Below are 11,455 nucleotides of genomic sequence, written 5' to 3' on the forward strand. Positions count from 1 at the left end.
CCACCTCCTGCCCCCCTCCTGCCCCCCTCCAGTTTCACTTCTCTCATTCCTACTGTTTTCTTTCTCTTTTCTTGTTTGTCTTCTTCCCTTTTCTTCTCTATTTCAGTACAAAATTCCAGGCATTTTGTGCCACCCTTGTGATTTTTGCATATCCTCAATTTACTTAAATTTTTTTGACATTGACTGATGTTTCCCTCTTGACTCCCTTTTAAAAACCTGAACAAAATTACCTTTGAAAGAAGCTTTCCATCAGTGAAAAATCAGTATTCCTTGCTATAAGCAGGAGGAAATTATAAAACAGTAAGATATATACCATGAAAACAGAGCAATGGTATGAAATTCTAGCTGGATACTGTTGGTGACTGGAGGCTCAGAGCTGGAGGCCTACCCACCCTCGGTTAAGAGGAGATAGGAAATGTTAAGACAGGTTTTGAAGACAGACTAGCACCAAGCTGAGGCTTTCTCCATCACAAAATCAGAAGTGACAAAGAGCTCATCTCAGCACTGTTAGTTAGTTAGTTAATGCTGTGTCTTTGGATCGTTTTGTGTAGCCCAGGAACCATGATGGGCAGTGTCTGAACACTGCTGTCCTTTCTTCTCTCTCTCATTTCTTCCTGCTTTCCTGTTTGTTCCCTCATTTCCTTCCATCTCCTTCTCCCTTTACCCCTGTCCCTCTAGTAGATTAAGTAAGTACTTCTGTCATCTTCAATGTTCTAACAACCCCTGAGCAAAAAGACAGAGAAAAGAATTCAAACCCAGGAAAGATGACCCAAAGAGGTCCCTAGCCAGGCTATCTCCCTGTCCCATGAAAGCCTTGCTTCCAGGGGTGCCTGGGTGGCTCAGTCAGTTAAGCGTCTGCCTTCGGCTCAGGTTATGATCCCAGGGTCCTGGGATCGAGTCCCACATTGGGCTCTCCACTCAGCAGAGAGCCTGCTTCTCCCTCTCCCTCTGCTGCTCCTCCTGCTTGTGCTTTCTCTCTCTCTCTGTCATACAAAGAAGTAAATAAAATCTTTAAAAAAAAAAAAAAAAGAAAGCAAGCTTTGCTCCCAGGGGCTGGCCCTCAGCCTCTCCTCCAAGACAGCACCATGTTCTCAAAACTAGGTATGACTTCCTCTCTGACAGCTTTTGGATACAATGTCAACAGAGGAACACCAATCAGTGAGTGGAGATGCGGCGCCCTGGTCAGCTACTCGGCCATCCCAGGACACGCTGTCCCCCCAGGCAAACCCGGAGAGGGGTAACTCAGGGTGGATTCATTTGGACAGAGAAACTCATCCAGCAGCTACTCACCATAGCACACAGTGGGATGGCTGAGACTAACAGATGAGACGTGACATTGTTAGGAGGTAACATCGCGACTTCCATAAAAGTATTAAGAAATGAACACGTGTTAGAGAATTTATTTTGCGCAAATGATATGACAGAACCAGGCAGATAGATGTTATAACTGGTTCAAAGGAAAAGTCAAAACAGCACAAATTTACATGGAGTAAGGGAATGTTGAGATGAATTGCAAATGAAGGCAGAAGTGGTTTTTTTCCCTGCCAATGTGGTGGGGGTGGGAAGAAATCAAATCTCTACCAGATAGGACCGAATTCACATATCTATCAATTATCTACAGTTTACTCAGTTGCAGAATAGCTTGAAGACAGCTAACAGGGCTTGAATCTCATAACCCTGGAGGGTGTGCTGTAGATGATTCCTATGGATGATTCCGTTTTCCACTGAAACACAACGCTGTTTACACACGAAGTTCTTAACCCAGGGGAGATGCCATTCATTTGATTAATGCTTCCCTAATACCAGCTCCTTGGAGTGCACCCCACACCCACCAGCTCCCCACCAGCCCTCCACCCAGCAGGTAAGGCTGGGAGCAGATGCTCATTTGACAATAGGTATAAGGTGGGTTGGGGACTTGGGTTCCAGGTGTGACTCATCATTAACTAATAGCAGCAACAGCATGGCCTGGATCAGGCTACCTAGCCCTCGAGGTCTCTTCATTCTGCGGGTGCTCTGTTCAGTTTCTTGAGCTCAAAAGTTCCAGAATGCCAGGGAGTAAGAAGCTGATGCCCATAAATCTTAAATTAGCCCAAGGACTTCTGGCAAGTATCTAAGAGGCAACCCACAGATTGGCCCCACCAAGTCAGTCACTGCCCTGGAGTAAATGGCAAGTAAGATAATATCTTTTTTTAAAAGATTTTGTTTATGTATTTGTGTGTGAAAGTGAGCACAAGCAGGGGGAGCGGCAGGCAGAGTGAGAAGCAGGCTCCCCGCTGAGCAGGGAGCCCCACCGGGAGGGGGGCTCCATCCCAGGACCTTGGGATCCTGACCTGAGCTACCCAGGCACCCTTTTGTTTGGTATTCTTACCCACTCCCTCCCACCAACTTTTAACAGTTTAGGGCCCCTGAGCAATACTGTAGAGATGTGATTAACTGGCTGAGAAGATCCTTTCCCACGCGGTTTTCCAGAGTGGTCGCAGAGCAAGACCGAGCGCACGGATCTCGCTTCCTACTCCAGATTCGGTATTTTCCCGCAGGGTGGGCCAACCCAACGGCTCTAAACGTGGCGTATTGGATGGGAGAAATCCCCAGAAGGCTCAGAGAGGCTGGGAGGCCGGCTCTGGCTGCACACCCGAGCCAGCCACGCACCACCCCGGGGATGACCAGGGCACGTGCCACCTACTGGACGCGTCCCGCACGGCCCCCACGCTGCCGCCCTGCAGGAAAAAGCGTGAGTCACGCCGGGGGCGGGGCCGCAGGAGGCGAAAAGCCCGAGGAGCAATTAACGCGACAATCCTCCCGCGGGCCTGTGCCCGGCGCTGGGCCAGCAAACAAAGTCCGCAGCCTCTCGGCCCCGCCGGGGCGTCTGCTGGCCCCCGGAGCAGGAGCAGGAGGAGCGAAGCCGGAGAGGGTGGCGGTGGGGGGAAAGAATCTAGTCTCCAGTCGCTTCAGCCCTAAATTCTCCCTGAGACTGCCAGAAAAGATGCTAATAAAAGACCAATTGTGTGGCCGGAGTGTTTTCTTCGGACTTCTGCCTGGGGAACTGGATAGGAAGCTCAGAAGCAAGGTCACAGCAGTCCCATCCTATGGTAACACCTTTTGCTCGCTACTGACCCCTCCTGGGGTGACGGGGACAGCTCGTGGAGGCCCCGGCGGCAGCCTAGAGAAATATGATTGACCTGGACACAACTACTGGGTTGTTAACCCTAACATCTGTTGGAGGATGGTCTTCCCTAAACCTCAGGCCACAGACTCAGAGGCTCAAATTTTAGCAATTCCCTTCCCTCCAAGGGGCACGAAGCCTTTGACATGGAACTTCTCTTTTGCCTGAATCTCCCTAACATTTTGTCCTGGGGAAATGGAGGGAGGCATTGAGGCCTTAGGAGAATGAACTGAACAAAGTTAGGTGTTAGCAAGGTCACCGTAGCGGCAGAGTAAAGGGTGGATTTGGGGGCAAGGCTAAGATGAGCCAGGGATCCTTAACAGTTATTTGTTGATGCCCTAGTAGGTGCTGACTCTAGCAGGGGGCTTTAGGAAATACCCCATTGAAAGATCTGGAGGGGCTGCAGGAGGGCAAGGGCCGTAGTGGAGAGAAGAGGGTCGGGCCTCCTGAAGGGTTGGATGGGGCGGCGGCCATAAGGAGAGAGCAGACTAACACCACGTCCCCGTCCACACCCTTCTACCCCGGGAAAGAGCTGATTTTTGCTGACAAAGTAAATGTTGCATCCTTCTGGCAAAACAGGACTCTAAGCAGAAGGGCAAGTGTGGGACACAGAAAAGAGAACGAATGCTGATTTGAATACGGTGAGAGATGGGTTCGCTGCAGTGGCTGAGAAGGAGGACTTTGGCATTAATCTGCTCAGAGCCCGAGTCGGGTCTCTGCCAAGCTGACCTGACACGAGATGCTTTGTCTCTTCAGCTTGGTTTCTTCACCTGTAGAGAGAATACAATACTCACCGCATGAGGTTTCAAATTTTTGTTTTTAATGATTAAATTATTTCAATTGCTTAGTGTCAAGTAGCTCAGGAAATACAAGCTCAAAAAAAAAAAAAGAATAATAGACAACTGAACGCTATAAAAATAACTGCATTGATTGTTACCATGAGCCAGACATTGTATTAAACATTCTACATAATCTCATTTAATGTTCTCAACAGCCCCATGAGGTAAATATATTATGATGGTTTACAGCTGAGAGAACTGAAGCACAGAGAGCTTACATACCTGACCAAAGTCACACAGCGAATAAGTGGTAGAGCCAGGACTCAAACCTGGCTCCAAAATCATGGACCTTGACAATCACGCTGATGACTTCATAGCACGGACAGGTCAGGGCATAGAAAAAAAACGTCTCAGCCTGAGCTACGGAGTTGCAGGATTTGATAATTGCCGAAACCACAGTTATAGGAATCATCCAGAAGAAGTGGATACAGTTGAGGAGAGAAGGAAATATCGGTATTTACAGCGCAAAGGAAGAGAAGCTCTGAACAGACTGAACAGGAACAGCCGGAGAGGTGGGGGTGGGTGAGCTCCAGGGAGGAGGGCAGGCTTCCAGGAGAGGGTGTCAACAGGAGCACAAGGAGCAGCCAGCTATGGCTTGAGATGAGCCCAGTGATGGGTCCTTCGATGGCAAGAGCAGGGGAGGGGCAGAGGCCAGGTTGAAGGGACAGAGAGAAACAGACCGTAGATGAGCCTTGGAAGGAGGGAGGGAGGGTGGCCGCTACAGGTGGGCGCAGGGTGGGGGTAGCCTCTGGATTTCTGACGAGTGCACTGAGATGGAGAAAGGGTTCCTCCAGCAGGAAAGGACATGCATTCTGAGTGAGAATGCGGGAGGGTGAGGGGTTTTGCAGCCAATAATCTCTCTCTCCTCTGTGAAATTGGAAGTCAGCTGCAAAGGGCGTGCTGTGGGAGCTGGGTAAGCAGTCGGGGAGCCAGGGAGAAGACTGGAAACCAGAGCTTCCAGGGGAAGGGGTAAATGGTGTCAGGCTAGCCAGGCTGAGTAACAGGACTGTCAAACAGGGGTAAGCTCCAGTGGAGCTTAGAGACTGTGCATTGGGAAGGGCCAGGGATCTCATTTCGGGGTGCTTTCCCCAGCAGCTTCAAGAGTCCCTGACAGGGTCACCCACCGTCCCAGTTTCCCCAGGGCGGTTCTAGTTTTAGCGCTTGAAGTCTGGGATCCCAGGAGTTCTGTTGAAAAGAAAGAAGTGGGGGTGGCTGCCGAGCGCAAGGCCAGCAGTGTCCGTCAGAGAGGCAGCGGATGGCAAGTGGGGTATGGAGGCTATTACAAAAACGATCCAACTTTGGCTCTTCACCTGCTCAAATTCTCACTGTCTCTCTTCTGCCTGAGATACATTATGCATGTCCTCGTTAGCTCTAACCAGTACTGTAGTAACCCTTCTCTCATAGCTTCATAAAAATCCTCTATCCAAGCACATCGATGCCCAGACCCTAGAACACACTTTGTACTCTCGTAATTCCAGTCCTTGAGATACAACACCCCCCCTCACCCGCCCACCTTCTAACAGGTAGCCAGACCCCACCATCCATCAGAGCCCGGCCCAAACCTAATCACTTAGTCTATAACCACAAAATATTAGTGCCCCGAAGAACCTTTAAGACCCGCCAGTCCAGTATCATGTGTCTTCAGGGATATCCCTGTGTAGACATAGTTCCTGGAGAGTGGGTCCAATTTTACACTTCTCAGGGGTCCTCTTAGCCCCCAGCACAATGACTGATACACACAACAGATGCTCACTAAGTACTTACCGACTGACAGATTAATCAATAAATGCTCACAGACTGTGGAGTGAGTGTAACCCACCCCGCTTTTGAATCTGCAGACAAGCTCTCAGGAGAGACAGCTGGGGAAGGTGGGGAGGAGAGGCTGGCTGTGAGCCAGGGAGGCACTGCTGGGCCACCCTGGGATGCTGGGGTGGGAAACGAGCGATTACAAAGCTGAAAGCCACAGAGATTATCACCCCTCGCATGGACACGTTAAATGACAAATTATAACCCTCAACTGTCTTTTGCAATCCACTTTGATACCATCTCTGCTAAAGGGAGTGTGCCTGCTGCCACCCCCATCCCTGGCCATTTTTATCCCAGCCCTTAAGGTCGGGATCTGGGGTGGGAGGGAGATGAAAAGGGATCCTTGGTAGGGCCCACAGAGACCTCTCTACCGAAGCTGCTTTTCCGGGCCCTGGGAGGGGTGGGAGCACTGGGCGGGGAGAGGTCCTTTGTGTTTGCTGCGGGAGGAGGTCTGGATTTCCCCTGATTGATTTGGATTTCCAAAGAGCCTGGAAGATCTGAGGATTCTAGATCCACTCTAAGCTGTGTGGTTAGGTCTCTTTTTAGTGATCAGCGGTCCTGGCCAGGCCTGTTGGTTTTGACAGTTCAACCGGTGAGCAAACATTTGCTGAGGGCCTGCTTATTGGGGGACAGCAGAAGGAACATGGCAGAGAACCCCCGAGAGGAGCTCACAGTGCGATTGAGGTCTCAACACTGCAGCCGTTAGCAAATGATATGACAATCACAATCCGTGTGGCTCAGACTGTCCCGGGCTTCCCAGCACCAACCGCCTCCAAATTCTCTTCAAAGACTTCACAGCCCCAGCCACTGGGGAGGATGCCACCAGGGAGCGGAGGAAGAGGTGGCCACTCCTGGTTTTGAGGATGTGAGGGGAGGAACGATTGGTAAGGCCATGTTCCAGCCTGAGGGGGCAGCCGGCTTGAGAGGAGGAAAGGAACCTAAGGAGATAAACATACAGGAAAGCACCAGGCAGGGATAGACAGACAGATGGGGTTTAAGTCTCTAGCTGATCAGCATCCCCCTCCCCCGCCCCCCGCCCACAGGCTCTAGCGCGGAATTTTCTTCCAACTGGTTATGATGAGGTTCAAGGACACGCTACCCCAAAATACAGCCTCTCGGCATCTTGAATATTTTAGTCTGAGGGAGTTGGAGAAAAGAGCAGAAATAGGAAGGTCACTCTGAGCCCCCAACCCTCTTCCCTGAAGCAAATCATAAAACCCTCCTGTGAGAGGCACCCTCCCTACACCCAGAGGAAAGGAGCATCCTTGTCTCTGAGGACAAAGGGACGCCAAGCAGAACCCTACAAAGCGGCCTTCCCAAATCTCCCAGGTTGCTGCAATCACCTCATACTCCGTCATTCCTTTGTCTTACTCCTCCAAGACTACCTGCCCTAAGTCAAACCTAGCAGAAAATACTCAGGTTTCTTCAGGCCTTCATTTCCTTGTGAAGGCTCCTGTGTCACAAAAAACTCAGATGAAATAAGTCTGTGTGCTTTTCTCCTGTTAACCTGTCTTTGTTGGTTTAATTTTCAGACATGGCCAGGGACCCTAAGAGGGCTGAGGAAAACATTTTTGTTCCCTACAGTTACTTGAGTCAATGCTTCCCCACCCCCACCCCTCCCCCACCCCCGGATTCTACAAACCAGGCCCCCACCCTCGCAGTCAAAGGGGCCCCAGGAATGGACACAGCACCTGTTCAGTGAGGCCTGGGGTAATTCAGGAGGAGGACCTTGAAGGATGGAGAGGAGAGAGAGCGGCCCAGGTGTGGAGGAGGATGGGAAAGAAGGCTCTAGACAGACATGAGGCGGGATGGTGGCCAGACAGGCCGGAGGGTGGGTCTGGAAGGGTGATGTGGAGGTTGGGGGCCCTCTGGGCAGAGTGCAGGAGTGAACCCTCTCTCTGGGGCCCTGGGGAGGGGAGCTTGGGTGGAGGCGGGGTCCTGGTAGGCCAACCTGGCCTCTGAGCCCTGCAGGAGGCCAGCAGCTGTCCGACTGGCTGCACACTCCCTCCCTCCACAGTAATCCCTTCCCACTTTATAAAGCAGAGCTGGGACTGCACACTCAGATTACACTGTGACTCGCCAGCAGCCCATCCTATAGCTGGCTTCATTTCATTTTCTGATTTTGTCCACATCTCCTCCATCCATTCTGTTCTTTTGACTTGTTAGAAACCCTCAGCTTTTCTGACTTCCCATTTTTAAAATGTCTGAAAGCTTGCTCGCCGTTGTGATTCAGGCTCTGGGGAGAAGTGGCACTAAACGCCCCTTTTCAGGTCTCTACTTTTCAGAATCTGTATTGGATGCCCCAGCCAGCAACTTTCGAATTTCAAACCAGACAAAGGGAAGGTTCAGGAGGTTCTCATGGCAACCCTGATTTACACCCCAGAAGGAGCTTTCTGGATCACCAACTGCATCCTGGGTGGTTTTCACTGGGCAATGTTTGCGTGGAAGGCCTGTTTGCCAGCCACCTCAGGGATCTGCTGGGGCCTGAGACAGCCTGTCTCCCCCTCCCAGCCCCACCCAACCTCTGACTCTTCCGACCTTGCTCCTTCCTGCTGCGCCAAGGTGGGGCCAGCCGCCTTCCCCCACTCAGTCCTCTGTGACTCAGTGGAAGCCGGTGGCCACTTCCCTCCACCCCACCCACACTCACATTCCAATGGCCAGCTCACTGGCTTCCTGGCACTCGACCCACACCCACCAGGCCTCTGCCTAGAGTAAACAGTCATCTCTTTATGGGATGATTTACCAAGGCCAGGGCCAGCCCTGTATTGGAAGGGGTCACGTGTATCTTAGCCTCTGAAAGCATGCCTTTCTTTCCACAGCTAATAGCTGACCTCTGTGAGTCTTCCTTTTGACCCCCGGCTGACCTGGGACCTTTCGTTTCAGGGAACTAGGCCCTGTGCCTCAGTGTCGTCCCTAGCACAGTGCTAGCTCCATACTTTGGAATTTTGAAAAGAGTTTTTTCAAAAAGCAAGGGATTAATACATGGAGAGCAATCGAGGGGCCCCCCCAGGGGCCCCCAGCACCTGACAGAGCCGGCCCCCTCCGTAAGGGCTCACGGGGGCCGGGTTAAAGCTGGAGTTGGTGATCCCCGGGCTGAAGCTCCACTCTTCCCCTCCAAGGTCCCTGTGTTGTGTGGCCACCCAGGCCTCCGCTCCTCACCTGTATACTGGGTGTGGTAGTTCTGTATCTCATCAATTCCAGGATGTACACTTTTCTACCGTTTACTATCTCGGAAACTGGGCTCTGCAGGCTATGTCTTCCGGTCAGTGCAGAGGTAGGGCGCTCTGCTGGTGTTTGCTGCAATGCCCCTCCCTGCACGAGCCTGCCTCCCATCTGCGGAGCTCGGGGTGGCCATGTGACTTGCTGTGGCCAGTGCGGTGTGTAGGGAAATGACATGTATCGCAGCCTGGCCTTGGCTTTAAAAGGCAGCCAGCAAAGTTCCAGAGAGAAGCTGTTCTGTGGGCCTGGATCCCATGGTGAAGACGAGGAGGGGCCCATGGGCATTTACCTTTCTTCTTTAGCCCCGGAACTTTGGGGTACTGTTTTGACAGCACAATCTCCAGTATCCTGACTGGTATCCCTTCTTCCAGTTAATCGACAGATTGTTTTTTCTTTCTTAGTGGTGTGTAATGGTACCACTCACAATCGATGGTGATGTAGATTCAGTGAAACACGGTGGTCCCTCTCGCAGACCAAATGAGTTCATCGCTTTGCACGGTGCCTCGCCTGCACCACGTGTTTGACTCACCTTTGCCACCGCGGTATTTCTAGCCCTCCGCACACAGCCAGTGCTCATTGTAAGTCTGGAGTCATGAGCTGAGGACACAGAAAGTTGTCAGCCCCCTCAGATCCCTTGTGGAATGAGAAAGGGTATAAAGAAGTTCAAGCAAATTAAAATGTGGCTTTGGCACATGCTCTTGGCGGTTCTCTGGGGGTGTGGGGGTTTTAGATGGCCTTCCCGAAAGCCAGCCATTAAAGAAGCCACTTGTTGAGGTAGGTAACGAAGAATGCTGATGTTTTTGGGTTTTGTTGTTGTTAAATAACAGTTTGTCCCCTGGGATATGAGAAGGTGGGAGAAACTACTGAATCGTGGGATGGCAAGTTTTTGGTGCAACAAAATAAAGAAACTTCCCACTCTTTTAGATGGAGCAAAATAGAACAGTCTTCCATTTCTGCAGAATTCGGTTTGGGCTGCAGATCCAGTCTGAAGAGATCAGACTTCCAGCTCGTTCTTTACCTTCTGTGTTCTAGCCCCGTGTTCTGGAACAGCCCTCTCCGGGAATTGTAGAGCTGACTCCCGCAGACCTGAGGACAGGGAGAGGGTCCGCAGGCCGGTCCTTTCATGGGCACGGCCCACCTGTCGGGCATCTGCTCCCCTGAAGCCGCTGGCACCAGCCTGCCTCCTCCTTCACTTCTCCCACTCGGGAGATGACAGAAGTCATGTATCCTCCAGTGTTAGTGATGTGCACCTTACTTCCTCTGGAGCATTCGTATCTTAAAAGAGAATCTGGAAAGCGAAAAAGGAAATGACAGGACGGTTTGCAGGGTTGTGTTAGGAATCCGTTAACTGCAAGAAACAGAGACTCACTCAAGCTGACGTGGGTTTAAAAGAAAAGGCTTATTACTAGGAAACTAGAATTCACACAAAACTTGGTTGCAGATAGTACGGTTGTGGTCTCAAGGGAACAGAAAATTCTCAGCAGCTACCCTCTCCAATTCCCTCTCACGCTCCAGGGCTCCACGGGCTCTCGTCTCTCCTGCCTGGGTCCACCTCAGCCTTTTATCTAGGCAGACAGCTTCCTTCGCTCAATTATCAGCACAGGGCCCATTGTGGCTGCCCTAAAATGGTGGCCCCGGAACCTCATGACCATGTGACTTTCTATGTCAGGCCTCAACATCGACTAACTAGAGATTCTCTGACCTAATTCCCAATACCCAAGAGGGAGGATCTGGCTTCCTACAGCCTATAGGTGATTCCATGGGGATCAGCTGACCGCATCAGACTCAATCAGTCACAGTGCTGCCACTATTGGGCCAGTCAGTTTCTCTAAAAGACAGCATGGTTGATGTATCATACAGAATTTGGTTCAGCCACGTGTGGCAGAATAACCAAAATCAGAGCAGCCTAATAAATAGAAATATATTTCTTTCTCACCCAAGAGTTGAGCAGTCTAGGACTGGGTATTGTGTGGCCTCTTTTTTTTTTTTTTAAGATTTTATTTATTCATTTGACAGAGAGAGACAGTCAGCGAGAGAGGGAACACAAGCAGGGGGAGTGGGAGAGGAAGAAGCAGACTCCTAGCGGAGGAGCCTGATGTGGGGCTTGATCCCAGAACGCTGGGATCACACCCTGAGCTGAAGGCCGATGCTTAACGACTGCGCCACCCAGACGCCCCTGGCCTCTTTTTTTTATATAATTTTTAAAAGATTTATTGATTTGAGACAGAGAGAGCAGGGGCAGGGGCAGAGGGAGAGAAAGAATCTCAAGCAGATTCTCTGTTGAGCATAGAGCCTGATGCTGGGCTCAATCTCACGACACCAAGATCATGACCTCAGCCAAAATCAAGAGTCAGACACTCGGGGCGCCTGGGTGGCACAGTGGTTAAGCGTCTGCCTTCGGCTCAGGGCGTGATCCCGGCGTTATGGG

General features: G+C 51.2%; 1 long non-coding RNA gene across 7 annotated transcripts in view; it reads right to left on the reverse strand.

Annotated features, from left to right (window-relative positions):
- Positions 1 to 10,276, reverse strand: part of LOC105241309 — a 53,790-nt gene extending 43,514 nt beyond the window's left edge. For 2 of the 7 annotated variants that reach the window (XR_004624940.1, XR_004624937.1), the window contains exon 1: positions 8,968 to 9,201. This is a non-coding gene — a long non-coding RNA (uncharacterized LOC105241309). Of the gene's footprint in view, positions 1 to 8,967 lie in introns of all 7 variants that reach the window. The other 5 variants (XR_004624938.1, XR_004624939.1, XR_004624941.1 and 2 more) reach the window with 5 other exon arrangements.
- Between the last annotated feature and the right edge of the window lie 1,179 nt (positions 10,277 to 11,455).

Source organism: Ailuropoda melanoleuca, chromosome 4 (genome assembly GCF_002007445.2).
Source record: "Ailuropoda melanoleuca isolate Jingjing chromosome 4, ASM200744v2, whole genome shotgun sequence".
Taxonomy (NCBI): Eukaryota; Metazoa; Chordata; class Mammalia; order Carnivora; family Ursidae; genus Ailuropoda; species Ailuropoda melanoleuca.